We start from the raw sequence: 16,459 nt of genomic DNA, 5'->3' as shown, positions 1-16,459 counted from the left end.
AATGCTCAGTGACGAGGTAAGTGGTTGCTCGGACGCTGGGGTGGGCGAGATTATGCAAGGCGTCAAAAACCTGTCGGCGCAGAGTGGGCAAGAGCAAAGGCCGCAGAATGCCCGTAGAAAAGTTGCACCACATGTCATCTGAAATGCCAGGGAACTTAGCCTTGGTAAACAAGAGTGAAGACTGTGGGTCCATGAGCAGAACCTGAGTGTCCTCATCCAAAGCACGTAGAGGGGCGAGGTCGGATACATTGATGATAGTTGAAATGGCATTGATCTGTGAGAGGAAATCAGCGGGGATGTTCTCCATGCCTTTGATGTAGCATACGTCCGTAGTAAATTGAGAGACCAGGTCGAAGTGGCGGATACATCAGGGGGGAGGACCCTCTGGCAGGTAGCAGAAGACATCCACCAGCAGTTTGTGATCAGTAAGAATGAAGAAAGGAAGGCCCTTGATGGCAGTCCGGAAATGTCTGACAGCCTTATATCCCGCCAGAAGCTCTCTATCAAAAGTGGAATATTTCTTCTGTGCTGTAGACAGTTTTTTGGAGAAGAAATGAAGTGGTGAAACTGTGTTGTCTTTGATCCATGGTGATGAACAAATCAGCAGACGGATCAGGGTGGGCGAGTACTACTGTGGGAGCTAAAGCTGTTTTAAGAGCCCAGAAAGCCTCTAGCACGGGTTCAGTCCAATGGACTGGTTTAATGTCCGAAGATTGTTTGCCAGAGAGTGAGTCCGTCAGCGGGCCCTGCACGGTGGCGGCAGAAGGTAGATGATGGCAGTAGTAATTTACAGTACCTAGGAAACGTCTGAGTTCTTTGTACATAGCTGGTGGTGGCAATGACGTGATAGCCTGCATGTGGGATTTGGGAGGCTGTATTCCATCTGCGGAGACAGTGTAACCCAGAAATGTCACAGAAGACTGATACAATTGCAATTTTTCTTTGTTGACCTCGACACCGCTGGATGCCAAAGTCTGGAGGACCTGGGATAAATGATCTTCGTGGTCTTCAGTCGATTTGCTGAAAATGAGTATGTCATCCAGGTATGCAAAGCAGAGCTCAAATCGTCACAAGATTGAGTTTCTTTGCCACAGAATGAAACGTTGCCACGTTTGTGCCGCATTCTTTAAACCGAATGGCACAAAGTTGTACTGGAACAAACCAAGCAGCGTGATGATCGCAATCTTTGGAATGTCTTCTGGCACTACGGGAATCTGGTGATAAGCACGTTTGCAGTCAATCACACTGAACATTGTGGCGCCCAATAACATATGAGTGAAATCGTTTATGTTTGGCACAGGGTAATTTTCCAAGACAGTGCGAGCATTTAAACATCTGTAATCACCAAACATTCGAAAAGATCCGTTGTGTTTGGTGACGAGGTGAATTGGTGAAGACCAATTGCTGTCCAATGGCTGTAGAATGCCTGCCTCCAGAAGTTTGATAATTTGTTGTTGGGCCATGCGCAACTTAATGGGGTTGAAGCATCTAACCTTGTGTCTAATAGGAGGACCGGCAGTGGTAATTAGCTTGTATGTCATTCCGTCAGTGACAGAAGAGACTGAGAACTGCACACAAGGCTGAGTAACGTTCTGATGTGGAGTTTTGGGATGAGTGGGGCGTGATGAGGCATAGCCATTAGCGCGAGTGGGAATAGGCAGCATGAAAGTCACATGCCTATTACGCGAGCGCAGTGTGTGCTTGTTTGTAGAGGTCGGCTGCATGCACAGCACGGAGCAGAGTGGGGCGCACAGTGACTGTCTGTTGTTAACTTTACCTTGGGTGACCAGCACGGGCGAGAGAGGCACTGGCGTCACACAAGGGACAGTGATGGCCGCCGAGTTGCTCGGCTGGCATGCGGGAGAGGCGGAATGTTTATCAACAAACGGGGCGGCTGCCTGCGTAGTGGGCATGGTCATGCCGCGCGAGTGACTGCTATTAGAGACACTGTTTGAAACATGAGGCACTGAACATAGTGGGCGCTTAGGCAGTGCAGAGGTCACTGAACACGAATCGTCACATGCAATGAATGTTTTCGAACTAACCTGATGATTGTTTGAACTGATGCTTTGTGATGAAGTTCAATCTGGTGGAGGAACTGTGGATTGCAGTTTCAACAGTGAGGTGCGGGCCGCAGCGAGCTCATTATAAGTGTGAGCAATGCGTTGTTTCAACTCGTTGTTCTCCCGGTGGATGTGCACCACTCAGCTATATTCTGAAAGTGGGTTAGTGACACAGGTCAAAATCTTGCCTGCGACAGTGGAACACTCACGAACTAAATCCCACGTTGTGACGGAAACGGAACGAGGAGTATGGATGCCGGAACACAGTATCTGAGCGTTAGACAGGTGGTGTAACACTGAACACTGGACTATGTATGGGGAGAGCTTGTAATGGGACAAAAAATCCATAGCAAGAATTGGTTCGTCGATGTCAGTAAGGTAGAAGGTCCACAGGAAACGCAGAGAAGGAGATAGGCGTACCATCACTTTCACAGAACCAACAGTTTGTAACATTGATACGTTGACAGCTCGCAGGAGAGACTTTGTCGGGAAAAGTTGGTAGGAGCCAATGGTTGACGTATGATAGACACGTCATTGCCAGTGTCAATTAGGTAGACAAACTGGGATGAAATGTCTGTCACATATAAACAACCACTCAGCCGAGGGGATGAGTGGACGGAGTGCAATGTTAGGGGACAGGGGCTGTGAAGTTCTCCGCAAAACTCAACTTCACTTAGTTCCTGCGGTCAGCATTTGGGTGTTCGCACGGTAACCTGCACTTCTTGGCCTCAGCCCCAAAAATCTTGTGGAACCAACAGTATGGATGAGCCGGATGTGGTGGTGACTGTGATAGCGGGGGAGGCTTGTCCTTGTTGATCTGTTCTGGGATGTAAGCCGGGATGTATGGAGTGTGGGCAAGTCTTGAGTGCTCAGAAAGAGGAGACAGCGAACGAATACTGCCTAACAGCGTAGAAGGCATGGAAGCGAAACGGGCCCTGCCCCTGCCTGCAGACGGCTGGTAAACAGGAGGTGTAGTGTCACACAGCGATGGGGGATGAGCTGGGTGTTTCTGGTGCAGGAGCACATGCATCTGATCTGCAATGTGTAGTCAAGAACCGATAGACTCAAAAGAGTGCAGCATTAGGTGTATCTGTAGGTCAGTAGGTAACTTGGCAGACCATACCACGTACAGAGTTACGTCTGGCATCGTGTGTTCACTCATGGGTAACCTGAGGCGGCGCCAAAGTTGTGATGGAGTGCATTCCCCCAGCTGCTCCTCGTACAAATCTCAATTATCAATTCCTGTGGCAAACAGGCAAGTTGGTCCAATATCATTTTCTTGGCGAACTCGTACTTTGGTGACGGTGGAGGCGAAAGTAGGAGATCACAAATTAAATCCAAGTGGTCATAAAGATGTGTGACCAAACATACAAACTTGGAGTTTTCATCAGTCACTTGATGCAGCTTGAAGAGGTGTTCCACCAGTGCAAACCATAAAACTGGATTGTCCTCGTTAGGGGAGGTAGCTTGGGTAGGCGGCCTGGAGGTGGAGACAAAGGTGGCTTCAGCGTGTCTTGGAAGGCCTGCGGTCCCACTGCACAAGAGTTCATGCTGGGTCCGGCATCACCGGAGCGAAAATGTTACTAGCACACACATTCGGAACAATGGCTGGTTGTAATGTGTCTGAAGACACCCAAAAACATGATGCAGCAGGCACGGTCGGTACCGTGGGAGTAAACAGGCAACTGGCACGTAATGTGGGCCTGTAAACTGGATCAGAAATTGCAGTAATAGCACTGACATTGTCCAACTTGGAAATGATGCAGAAGGCTGGCACGGCAGATGCAGATGGTACTGCGGAAGGAGCGAGCGATTGTATGGTCGGAATCGAAGCCCCCCATGGGTGAGGGGGAGGGGTTTAGGGGGAAGATGGCCTGGAGCTTAAAGTGGCAACAACAAGAGTTTCCCATGCTCACTGGCCATGCACCCTTTGTGGTAGGACCATAAAACACTGGTGAAACCTGTTGGCAGTCGCACTGTCATAGTACAATGTTACTGCGTGAAGAGGCTATGTTGGGTGCAATCGTACCCACGTGGTCGCGAAACTGGGCCACCGATCCAGTGGTTTGTTCTGGTAAACTGGATGCATAAAAATGTCTGTTACTGATTTGAAGGAAGGCGAGGCTGGCGTAGCTTTGTAATAGTTGACTGTGTGTGCATTTTGCACAAATGGCAGCGTTGCACATGGCACTACTGTAATCGACGTCGTGGCGCATAGAGGATCAAAGCAAGTGTGCGAATTTCGGTCCCTTTTAACTTTGTACGAGTCCTCGATCACCACACTATTTAGTAGATCATCCACTTCACTTTTCAGTTGTTGTTGCGTGTAATCCAGTGAATCAAAGCCTGAGTCCATTGTTTGAGGTAACTGCGGAACATTTGATCATTGTGGAGTTGCTAAAGTAGAGGTTACCCTTGTCGAAGATCACAGATCATTGTCCGTTAGCTGTAAAATAACTGACGGTGGAGGGTTGTGTTGGCCTGGTCGTAAGAGCTGGGCCTCCAAATCTTTCTAAAGAATGTTCGGTGAAGTAGCCATGGCGTCGGATGTGAAACCTGTTGATTCCATATGACCGGCACGGAAGTCACGGAAGACATAGAACTTTTTGACCATGGTCAGCAATATGGAATTCTGGTTATGGATCGTAATATATGTAATAAACAGTTCCCAAGTTTCCTATATACACATATACTTTACGATAAAGACTGATACACATGAACACTGCATGAAGTACAAAGGCAGACTGAATTAAACATGGCAACTCGTCCGAGCAGTTAATATTCCAAAGATTGTAATTTGTGTGGTCGATGTGACCTATCAGTGCCACACATGCAACAGAAACCTTCAGCCAAGAAAGTGGAGAAGACTCAGTCTGCAACATAATGATGTTTTTTTTTATGGCTACTAATGCAGCAGAATAAGAAAGTGAGGTCATTTATGCCTATATGTAAGAGTATTAATAAACATATATGTAGGAGACTTACTAATAAAAGTATCTTCATGATTTTTAATCATGTCCAGGAACATTTAATTTTGGGTAATGTAAATGAGATGTTTTAGCCATTTGTCTCAAATTAAAAATTTTGTTATGACAGTGCATTCCCAATGGGGCAACTCATACACAAAGATTGCTCAATCATTCAACATAGCCAGAATGATTAATAAATTGGCAAGGCTTAATACACTACTGTTTTACTACATGTTGGTATATCACTTCCTCAGCACTTTCAGAATATTTGATAGACTGAAATTAGTAACTCCTCTATCATGCCCTGATGACCATCCAGTACTGACCAGCTGCCATGTCATCTTCTGACAAATCACATTATTTAGATGTGGTGTAGAGGAGTATGCAGTCAGAAGACTGCTCTCCCCTCTACAGTGAAATTTCCAGGTCTTGGAGGTGATACTTCCCATTCAAATAGCTTCTCAATTAGGCTCATGAGGCTGTGTGCATCTTCTTTCAGTACTTTCGCCACACAAAAATCCCTAGCAGCAACAGAAATTGAACCTGAGTGCTCTAAATTGCAGCCAAACCTACAGACTAACCAACAACAAAGATGGACCAATCTGGAGGTAGGCCAGGAACTGTTAATGATTGTCATTGTTTTCCCTTTCTTTAATAGTGGCTTACTTGTTGCTGATATATATGACGTCCCTCCTAAGAGCCACCATGTACATTTTCCATGGTGTTTTGACAGATATTTTTGTAATATGTTGCTGGAGTCAGCCCAAACAAACACTGCTTGTAACATCTTGCCTGTGATGCACAGTTTTGGTGGAAAGCTCTGTTTTTTTCCCATTACAAACAAAACTATTTCTAAAATGGGATTTTAGATGCCCATTTGACAGAACAGAACCAAATTAGTCTAGTGCTATATTCATTTTATCATTATGTATTGGCAAGGGCAGTAAAATGTAAAGAACAACCAGTACACCAGCAGAAACTAAGCAGTACTGTTGCGTGGCAGTAGCAGGAAATGTTGGGCAGGGAGGTGCTGTAGTTGCTGCAGTACCAGTTATTTTTCACACTTTACTGTTCCTGTTAATACATATTCTACATCTACATCTACATATATACTCTGTAAGTCACTATACCACAACTAGTTGCTGCCTTTCTTGTTCCACTTGCAGATAGAGTGAAGGAAAATTGACTACCTATATACCTCCATATGAGCCTAATTTCTCATATCTTATCTTCATGGTCCCTATGCAATATATATGTTGGAGGCAGTAGGATTGTTCTGCAGTCTGCTTCAAATGCCAGCTCCCTAAACTTTCGCAGTAGTGTTCTTCAAAATGAATATCTTCTTTCCTCCAGGAATTCCCACTTGGGATCCCAAAGCATATCCATAACACTTGCATGCTGATTGGACCTGCTGGTATCAAATCTAGCACCTCGCCTCTGAACTGCCTCAGTGTCTTCTTTCAATCTGACCTGGTGTGACTCCCAAACACTTGACCAATACTCAAGAATAGGTCACACTAGTATCTTACAAGCTGTCTCCTTTATAGATGAACAACACTTTCCTAAAATTCTCCCAATAAACTAAAGTTGGCCATTCACCTTCCCCACCACAGTCATCACATGCTCGTTCCATTTCTTATCACTTTGCAACGTTATGCCCAAATATTTAAATGATGTGACTGTGTCAAGCAGGACACTACTAATGCTGAATCCAAACATTATAGGTTTGTTTCTCCTACTCATATGCATTAGCTTTCATTTCTCTACATTGAGAGCCAGCTCCCATTCATCACACCAACTAGAAATTTTGTCTAGGTCATCTTGTGTCAACCTCAGTCACTTACCTCTGATACCTTCCTGTACACCACTGCACCATCAGTGAACAACTGCAGCGTGCTGCCCACACTGTCTGCCAGATCATTTATGTATATTGAAAATAACAGTGGTCCTATCACATTTCCCTGGAGCCAACTTGATGACAGTCTTGTCTCTGATGAACACTCACTGTCAAGGACAACATACTGGGTTCTATTACTTAAAAAGTCTTCAGGGCAGTTACACATCTGGAAGCTTATTCCAAATGCACGTTCCTTTGTTAACAATCTGCAGTGGGGTACCATGTTGAATGCTTTATGGAAATCTGGAAATATGGAATCCGCCTGTTGCCCTTTATCCATAGTTCACAGTATATCATGTGAGAAAAGAGGAAGCTGAGTTTTGTACAAGCTATGCTTTCTATAGCTGTGCTGATTTGTGGACACAAGCTTTTTGGTCTCTATGAAATTTATTACATTCATACTCAGAATATGCTCCAGAATTCTGCAGCAAACCAATGTTAAGGATGTTGTTGTTGTGGTCTTCAGTCCTGAGACTGGTTTGATGCAGCTCTCCATGCTACTCTATCCTGTGCAAGCTTCTTCATCTCCCAGTACCTACTGCAACCTACATCCTTCTGAATCTGTTTAGTTTATTCATCTCTTGGTCTCCCTCTAAGATTTTTACCTTCCACGGTGCCCTCCAATGCTAAATTTGTGATCCCTTGATGCCTCAAAACATGTCCTACCAACCGATCCCTTCTTCTAGTCAAGTTGTGCCACAAACTTCTCTTCTCCCCAATCCTATTCAATACCTCCTCATTAGTTACGTGATCTACCCACCTTATCTTCAGCATTCTTCTGTAGCACCACATTTCGAAAGCTTCTATTCTCTTCTTGTCCAAACTATTTATCGTCCATGTTTCACTTCCATACATGGCTACACTCCATACAAATACTTTCAGAAACGACTTCCTGACACTTAAATCTATACTTGATGTTAACAAATTTCTCTTCTTCAGAAACGCTTTCCTTGCCATTGCCAGTCTACATTTTATATCCTCTCTACTTCGACCATCATCAGTTATTTTACTCCCTAAATAGCAAAACTCCTTTACTACTTTAAGTGTCTCATTTCCTAATCTAATTCCCTCAGCATCACCCGACTTAATTCGACCACATTCCATTAACCTCGTTTTGCTTTTGTTGATGTTCATCTTATATCCTCCTTTCAAGACACTGTCCATTCCGTTCAACTGCTCTTCCAAGTCCTTTGCTGTCTCTGACAGAATTACAATGTCATCGGCGAACCTCAAAGTTTTTACTTCTTCTCCATGAATTTTAATACCTACTCCGAATTTTTCTTTTGTTTCCTTCACTGCTTGCTCAATATACAGATTGAATAACATCGGGGAGAGGCTACAACCCTATCTCACTCCTTTCCCAACCACTGCTTCCCTTTCATGCCCCTCGACTCTTATAACTGCCATCTGGTTTCTGTACAAATTGTAAATAGCCTTTCGCTCCCTGTATTTTAACCCTGCCACCTTCAGAATTTGAAAGAGAGTATTCCAATTAACATTGTCAAAAGCTTTCTCTAAGTCTACAAATGCTAGAAACGTAGGTTTGCCTTTTCTTAATCTTTCTTCTAAGATAAGTCATAAGGTCAGTACTGCCTCACGTGTTCCAACATTTCTACGGAATCCAAACTGATCTTCCCCGAGGTCCGCTTCTACCAGTTTTTCCATTCATCTGTAAAGAATTCGCGTTAGTATTTTGCAGCTGTGACTTATTAAACTGATAGTTCGGTAATTTTCACATCTGTCAACACCTGCTTTCTTTGGGATTGGAATTATTATATTCTTCTTGAAGTCTGAGGGTATTTCGCCTGTCTCATACATCTTGCTCACCAGATGGTAGAGTTTTGTCAGGACTGGCTCTCCCAAGGCCGTCAAAAGTTCTAATGGAATGTTGTCTACTCCCGGGGCCTTGTTTCGACTCAGGTCTTTCAGTGCTCTGTCAAACTCTTCACGCGTATAATATCTCCCGTTTCGTCTTCATCTACATCCTCTTCCATTTCCATAATATTGTCCTCAAGTTCATCGCCCTTGTATAAACCCTCTATATACTCCTTCCACCTTTCTGCCTTCCCTTCTTTGCTTAGAACTGGGTTGCCATCTGAGCTCTTGATATTCATACAAGTGGTTCTCTTCTCTCCAAAGGTCTCTTTAATTTTCCTGTAGGCAGTATCTATCTTACACCTAGTGAGACAAGCCTCTACATCCTTACATTTGTCCTCTAGCCATCCCTGCTTAGCCATTTTGCACTTCCTGTCGATATCATTTTTGAGACATTTGTATTCCTTTTTGCCTGCTTCATTTACTGCATTTTTATATTTTCTCCTTTCATCAATTAAATTCAATATTTCTTCTGTTACCCAAGGATTTCTATTAGCCCTCATCTTTTTACCTACTTGATCGTCTGCTGCCTTCACTACTTCATCCCTCAGAGCTACCCATTCTTCTTCTACTGTATTTCTTTCCCCCATTCCTGTCAATTGTTCCCTTATGCTCTCCCTGAAACTCTCTGCAACCTCTGGTTCTTTCAGTTTATCCAGGTCCCATCTCCTGTAATTCCCACCTTTTTGCAGTTTCTTCAGTTTCAATCTGCAGTTCATAACCAATAGATTGTGGTCAGAATCCACATCTGCCCCTGGAAATGTCTTACAATTTAAAACCTGGTTCCTAAATCTCTGTCTTACCATTATATAATCTATCTGATACCTTTTAGTATCTCCAGGATTCTTCCAGGTATATAACCTTCTTTTATGATTCTTGAACCAAGTGTTAGCTATGATTAAGTTATGCTCTGTGCAAAATTCTACAAGGCTTCTTCCTCTTTCATTTCTTCCCCCCAATCCATATTCACCTACTATGTTAAGGACATTGGTCTGTAATTTCGTGGGACTCTTCTTTTACCCTTCTTATATACAGGAGTCACCTGCACTTTTATCTAGACATTTGGCACTTTTTGCTGGTCAAGAGACTCTCGATAAATACAAACTAAGTAAGGGGCCAATGACATAGAGTACTCTTTGCAAAACCGAATTGGGATTCCATCCAGACCTGGAAACTTACATGTTTTCAACTCTTTCAGTTGTTTCTCTCCACCAGGGATGCTTAATACTATGTCATATGTACAGTACTCTGTGCAATGTTCAAACGACAATACATTCATATGAAATCAATAAAATGAATATCACACTAGACTAATTAGTGAGAATTCTATTGAATGGCCAAATAAAATTACACTTTAAGAGCAATTTTGTCTGTAATGGGAAACAAGCCACTGCTTGAAACTTAGTAGCAGATTAAAACTATGGGCCAGACTTAGACTTGAACTCAGGACCTTTGCGTTTTGCAGGTTAAGTGCTCTACTGACTGAGCCACCCAAGCATGACTCACAACCAATCCTCAGGGCTTTACTTGCACCAGTATCTCAACTCCTAACTACTATCCATCACAAAAGTTCTCCATGAAACTCACAGTATTAGCTCTCTTGGAAGAAAGGATATTGTGGAGATTTTTGTGGCGGTGTTCGTAGCGACAAACAATTTGCGGTAGAAACGGCTTACGAAGTCACCGCCACACTTTTAATAGCGGGCTGACCGGTCCGCTGGAACAGTGAACAGAAAGATGAAAACCCAAACACTCTGATTAAATAAAAGTCGGTACTTATCTTTATTAACGAAGATACAGAAACACAGTGGTGACCTCCGTGTCTACAGAAATCTGTCTAGTTCGAGTCGGAGCGGCTAGGTCAGCGTCGGCTGACGACAAACAACAACTCTGCTGTGATGAACACACAACTGACTAGCAAGTACACAATTCAGTGGCGAGTATACAACTGAGCGGCGAATACAGAACTGTCCTAGTGCTCGCGACTCCAGTGCTTAAGAAGCCAGAAGTCAGCGGTGGCGCGTGCAGACTTGCGGCGATTTGCTGTCTCGCTCGGCGCTGCTTATGCGGACGGCGTCCGGACTTTGATGCTGCCAACCTTTTGGCAGCGGGCTCGGGTGGCATTACTGGCTAGGATATAACAGAGATAAGGCTTACCCACAGCCTGGGGGATATTCTCAGAACAAAATTTTCACCCTGCAGTGGAGTGCACACTGATATGAAAATTTCTGGTAGATTAAAACTATGTGCCAGACTGAGACTCAAACTCAGGACCTTTGCCTTTAACAAGCAAGTGCTCTGCAAAATGAGCTACCCAGTCACGACTCATGGCTCATCCTCACAGCTTTACTTCTATTTTCCACACTTCACAAAAGTTCTCCTGTGAAACCTGCAGGACTAACATTCCTCGTAGTAAAGATATTGTGGAGACATAGCTTAGTCATAGCTTGGAGGAAGTTTCCAGAATGAAATTTTCACTCTTCAGCTGAGTGTCTGCTGACACGAAACTTACTGGTAAAGTAAAACAGTGTGCCAGACTCAGACTCGAACTCAGGACCTCTGCCATTTGCAGGCAAGTGCTCTACTGTATGAGCTACCCAAGCATGACTCACAACCCATCCTCACAGCTTTAGTTCCACCAGTACCTCATCTCTTACCTTCCAAATTTCACTGACATTCTCTTGCAAAACTTGCCGGACTAGCACTTTGGGAAGAAAGGAAATTGCAGAGACTTGGCTTCACCACATCTTGGGGGACATTTCCAGAATGAAATTTCCACTCTCAAGTGGAGTGTGAGCTGATATGAAACTTCCTGCCAGATTAAAACTGTGTGTCAGGCCAAGAATCAAACTCGAGACCTTTTCCTCTTGCAGGCAAGTGCTCTACCAACCAAGCTACCCAAGAATATCTCGCGACCCATCCTCACAGCTTTATTTCTAGCAGTATCTAATGCTTGGGTATCTCAGTTGGTAGAGCACTTGCCTGCAAAAGACAGAAGACCTAAGTTTGAGTTTTGGTCTGGCACACATTTGTAGTCTGCAAGGAAGTTTCATATTAGCACACCCTCTGCTGCAGAGTGTAAATTTCATTATGGAAACTGATGCTTTTGGTCAACACTCGGTACTTCATGCAAGTCATGACGAGCAGTATTTGTCTGGGTTGCCTCCTGGTGGGCACTAAAAATGCACTGTTGCTTAGGTACAAGGGAAGATCAGAAAGTAGTGCACAATAATTTTATTACCAAGAAGTTTAATACGTAAAAAACAAAAAACTCACAAAGGAACTTACAACTGTTACCTACTCTTCTACATAGACACCAACATTCTCAACACACTTCTCCCATTGTGGTACCAGTTTCAATATGCCCTGTTCATAGAATCCCATTTGATTGAAGTATAGCCATCTGCAGACTGCTGATTTCACTTCCGCTCTGTCAAAAAGCATTGACCAGCCAGGAGTTTCTTCATGAGACCAAACAGATAAAAGTCTGATGAAGCAAGGTCTGAACTATATTGTCACAGAAAAAGCTGAGTAGCACTGTGGTGTGGTTATGATGCTAAACTGTTGCATGGAGGGTCATGAGATCAAAACTCACCTAGACTGTACAATTCTAATTTCCATATTTGGTTTGGGTACATTCTAGAAGTATACACAAATATCAAGAATCATTGTACTCAAATGTTCTGTAGCTGTATATATACTGTATGTGTTAATGGCCAGAGGCAGTTTGCTCCACACTCTTGTATGTGCAAGTGCTGAATAAACCTTCGTTAAGTGAAGTTAGTGTTCATCATTCATCTAATCGCAACTTCTTCTACGTACAAAATGGTAGATGCTGGAGCACCTTCCACCCGAATCTGGCGATTTTCTCATGAACCATAGCAGCAACTTGGGGGTGAATATTGTCCTGAAGTAGTTTGACACTGTCAGCATTGACGTTGTGGTGTTTGTTGTGAAGGACAAGATGCAACTTAACCAAAGTTTTAATAGAGGCTGCAGCATTCACAGTGTTCCTGTGTTCACCAAAGTTCACCAATAACACACCATTTATACCCCAGAACACTGTCACAAGCACTTTCCTAGCACTTTGAGTCACTTTGAATTTTTTTCATATTGGAAAACCAGCATGTTTCCAGTCCATAGAGGCCTGTTTGGTTCTGGGTGTGCTGTAATATTCCCATGACTCACCACAAGTGATGATTGCTTTGAGAAAGTCATGCCCTTCTGTTGTGCAATGCATTACATGAATCAAGCCTGTCAACATCTGGGAAATGTTTTGGAATAGGGCATATGTCCATATGAAATTCTTTGTTCAGAATGTCTGATATTATCACCCCTTTAAGCTTGTACCTTTCTTCCTGGCTCACCCTTTATATACAGCATGTATAATTTATCTGAAGACATCCAAATATCTTGAAAACTACACATCAGATTGAAAAAATTTACAGTTCAAATTTGTTTGTCTCGATGGGCAATATACAATGATGCGGAATTTGGCTGCCCCCGCACCCTATGTGTTGGGGTGCGGAGGGGGAGGAGAGGAAGTTTGAAACTTCAATGGGAACCCTCATTTTTTATTTCAGATTTAGATTCTATGAACAAAAATACATAAGTTTTCTCTGAAAATTTTTTTTCATTTCATGACAGATGATGCTGTAGTCAGAAAAATCAAAATAAGTAGAAAATTGTATGTTTCAAAAGGTTATCCAATGGCACTTGAATTAACACCCCCTCCCCCCAATCTCCATACTGTGAGGGTAAGAGAGTCAATTTTTCTTAACTTTTAATGGGAAACCCCATTCTCAACATTATTTTCCTCTGACCCATCAAAAGTTGTAAAATAATTGCCTGCCCTGTGTCATTGGATAGATTGTTGAAACACAATTTTCTTCCCATTTTGATTTTTCCAATTACAGGAAGAAAATATCGGCGCTTCATCAGTCTAAGGTATTTGTTGTGAACATTCCAAAGAGACATGACTTAATACCACAGTCCTGTGTAAATGAGGCTATCTCACAAACGAACTCTAAGTTAGCAAAGTTGTGTAAGCATTTTAAAAATACTTGTGTTGTAGATGTAAGCAGTTTTGGACGAGAATTATTTAAATTATTTACAAGACACGGTATGCACCTGAACAGATCAGGGAAAAAAGCATTAGGTACCCTCTTAAAAACAAAAATATTGGAAGAAGTCCACAAATGTACCCCAAAGTTGGAACCAATCGCTCTTGAATGGCTCCAACCATCAAGTCAGACTCGGTTTCAAACTCAAATGTTTCAGGAAATTGTTAGTAATGAACGTACTGTGTCTGCAGCTACCGATAATTTTTTAGGCAAAAGTTTAGCTCTGTCTCTAATTCCAAAGAAATGACGATTTTTCACCAAAATGTGGGAGGACTTGGTAATAAAGTAAATGACATTACTGTTCTGTTAGAGGAACCACAAGGAATAAAAGATACTGATGTATTATGTTTTAGTGAACATCATGTGAAAGATATTGAAAGGTTACAGCTAAGTGGTTACTGTCAGGCAGCGTATTACTCTAGAACCATAATGGAAAAAGGTGGAGTGGTAATTTATGTAAAAAACAACATATCTTACAATGCATTAGATTTAAAGAGCCATTGTATAGAGCAACAAATTGAAGTATGTGGTGTTGAGATTACTGTAAATGACTTCACGGCTGTAGTGTTAGCACTGTATAGATCTCCCTCAGGGAATTTGAATGTATTTCTTAAGCACTTAGATTCTTTATTATCCATACTGTACTCAAAGTCCAAGAACTTGATAATTACTGGTGACTTTAATGTTGATTTCCTAAATGAGAGCAATAGTAAAGCTGATTTAGCACATTTAATGGAGTCTTATAATCTGATGGCAATAGTAGATTTCCCAACTAGGATTACTGTTAACAGTAAAAGTCTGATAGATAATATATTTATAGATAAGTCTAAATGCAATGAGATCACTGTACATCCAATCCTTGGCCTTTCTGATCATGGTGGTCAATTGCTTAGGCTCAATTACATCAGTGTGTGCAACAGTTCCGAGCATTCTTGGAAATCTTTTAGGATAATAAATGAACAGGGCCATAAAAAATTCAATGATAGCCTAAAAGAGATAGACTGGAGCCGAGTTTATAGGGAAACAGGTGTAAACAAAAAGTACAATTCATTTTTAAATGAATTCATGTCTGTATTTGAGTCCATCTTTCCCAAAAAAGTAGTTAGAAATAGTCATATAGGCAATGCCAAGAAGTTTTGGATCACTACGGGGATAATAACATCTTGTAGAACAAAGAGGATGTTATACAGTTCTCTCAGGACTTGTAATGATCCAAAGAAACGACAACACTACAAACTTTACTGTAGCATTCTCAAGAAGGTTATAAATAAATCTAAAAGTATGTGCATAAAATCAGAAATTGAAAGCTCAGAAAATAAAATTAAAACTATATGGAATGTAATAAAGAGGGAAACTGGCAGGACAACAGGGAACATGTCTCAGGTAGAGATTAATACAGGGGACAGTATCATAAAGAAACCTGAGTTGGTTGCAGAAATATTTAATAACCACTTTTTGAGAGCAGCAGAGAAGACAGGCTGTAATGGTTCTATGGAAGAATCATTGTCCCTCCTACAGAAAGCTATTAGTAACAGAATCCCACAGATATCCTTACCTCCAGTTACTGTAAGCGAAGTCATAAGAGTAATTAGATCATTAAAAAATAAAAATTCTGCTGCTGTGGACAATATTTCTAGTAAAATACTGAAACACTGTTATAAATTTGTTAGTCCCGTCTTATGCAACATATACAATGCATCCCTACAAGATGGGATTGTCCCTGACAGACTTAAGTTGGCTGTAGTGATTCCTCTCTTTAAAAAAGGGGATAAAAGCATTGTAACAAACTATCGCCCAATATCCCTATTAACTACCTTCTTGAAAATTCTAGAAAAACTCATGCACAGGAGGATTGTAGACCATCTCAACTTCCACAGTATCTTAAGCAAAAATCAGTTTGGTTTTCGTGCCGGTCTTTGTACTGAACAGGCAATATTCTCTTTCAGCAACCAAGTTTTGGAAGCCATTAACAAAAAAATGTCTCCAGTGGGTATTTTTTGTGATCTTACGAAAGCCTTCGACTGTGTAAACCACCAAATTCTTTGGAAAAAGGCAGAATACTATGGTTTAGGTGGTACTGTTGGCTTGTGGCTGCAATCATATCTACAGGATCGGAAGCAGACTGTAATGCTAAATGGCTCTTCTGGAGAACCTGCCTCGTCTGAATGGGGCACGATAACGTGTGGTGTGCCTCAAGGCTCCGTTTTGGGCCCACTGCTTTTCCTCATCTTTATTAATGATCTTCCTCTTTGTTCTGAGACAAACAGCAAATTTACCCTGTTTGCCAATGATACCACAATTCTAATTGACGATTTGATTGATCATGATCTTGAAAAAACTACAAATACTGTTTTTAATGACACCTTAAATTGGTTCTCCTCAAATGGTCTCTCGCTCAATGCAGATAAAACTCAATATATGAGGTTCCATACATCACAAAGTAATCCTGATGAAATTAACATAAAATGTAGAGATCAACCAATACAGAAAGTTGAAGACACAAAATTCCTGGGTGCTTACATAGACAGTAAA

General features: G+C 42.1%; 1 protein-coding gene across 1 annotated transcript in view; it reads right to left on the bottom strand.

Annotated features, from left to right (window-relative positions):
* LOC124776551 (cilia- and flagella-associated protein 300-like) overlaps positions 1 to 16,459 on the bottom strand; it is a 167,208-nt gene that overhangs the window by 43,292 nt on the left and 107,457 nt on the right. The window lies entirely within an intron of this gene.

Source organism: Schistocerca piceifrons, chromosome 2, assembly GCF_021461385.2.
Source record: "Schistocerca piceifrons isolate TAMUIC-IGC-003096 chromosome 2, iqSchPice1.1, whole genome shotgun sequence".
In the NCBI taxonomy this organism is placed as follows: Eukaryota; Metazoa; Arthropoda; class Insecta; order Orthoptera; family Acrididae; genus Schistocerca; species Schistocerca piceifrons.
The sequence above is the reverse complement of the archived record's forward strand: the minus strand, read 5'-3'. Positions and strand labels throughout refer to the sequence as shown.